We start from the raw sequence: 1,106 nt of genomic DNA on the forward strand, positions 1-1,106 counted from the left end.
TCCCGGGGTGACGCCAGGCCGATGCTGCCCCTCCTCGGGCGCGGAGGGAACCGCGGGCCCCGGAGGAGGGGGTGGTTGCCATGGAGACGGGGCCCGGTTGCTACGGGAGACCGCGGAGCCGCGGGCGAGCGCCGGGCCGAGGCGCCCGGGTCGCCATGACGACCGCGGGGTGGGCCGCCGCCGGCAGCCATGTTGTGTGTGGGGGGGAGGGGGTTGTGGTTGCCATGGCGACTGTGGAGTGGGCTGCAGCCCGGCAGCCATGTTGGGGGCGCTGTGGTTGTCATGGTGACGGCATGGCAGGCCACAGCCCTGCCGGGGCCCCCGGGCCCCCCTCTGCGCCCCGCTCTGCGCCCCCAAACTGCCYTCCACAACCGCCTGGGCACCGCCGACCCCCGCGGGGACGCCCCGAGACCCCCTCAGCCCCTCTCTGGGCGCCCAGSCCCCCCCCGGAGCCCCTGGGGCCCGTGGCCAATCCGGAGCCCCTGAGACGYGGAGACGGGGGACTCTGATTGGTCGGGAGGCGGGTGAATCCGCCCCCCCATCACGCCCGGGTGGGATGGTCCATCGTGGCGTGTTGGGGGGGGAAGAGAGCCATAGCAGTGACATCACTCAGTGGGCGGGGTCAAGGCCTGGAAGAGTCCATTACGGCTGGGGGGGTCCATTATAGGGAGCCATTATGGGGAGAATGGTGCACGGGAGCCGCYGCTACAGGGAGGGGACGGCCAATGGGAGCCGCCATTACGGGGGTGGGGGAACAGAGACCGCCATTACGCGGCGCAGTGGGCGGGTGGTTCCATCGCCGCGGGGGGGGCGGGCCGTTCCGCTCCAGCGGGCGTGGGGGGAGCGGGACACTCCATTGCAGCTGACTGCGGTGAGGGCCGGAGGAGCCGATCTGCGTGCGGGGGGGGACCAGGGCGCTGTCGGCCGCGGCCAAATCTCCCCCCACCGTGGCGGAGCAGTCTCCCCCCCGTCTTGCCCCGCGATGGTCACGCCTGCGAGGGGGGCGGGCCTAGGCCTCGGCGTCGGCCAATGGGCGTGGGCGGCAGCGAGGCCCCGCCCAGGTACGGGCGAGGGGCGGCGCATGCGCGCTGCGGCCCGGCAGCCGT

This window comes from Rhea americana, unplaced genomic scaffold (assembly GCF_003343005.1).
Source record: "Rhea americana isolate MKP2758 unplaced genomic scaffold, rheAme1 scaffold_802, whole genome shotgun sequence".
In the NCBI taxonomy this organism is placed as follows: domain Eukaryota; kingdom Metazoa; phylum Chordata; class Aves; order Rheiformes; family Rheidae; genus Rhea; species Rhea americana.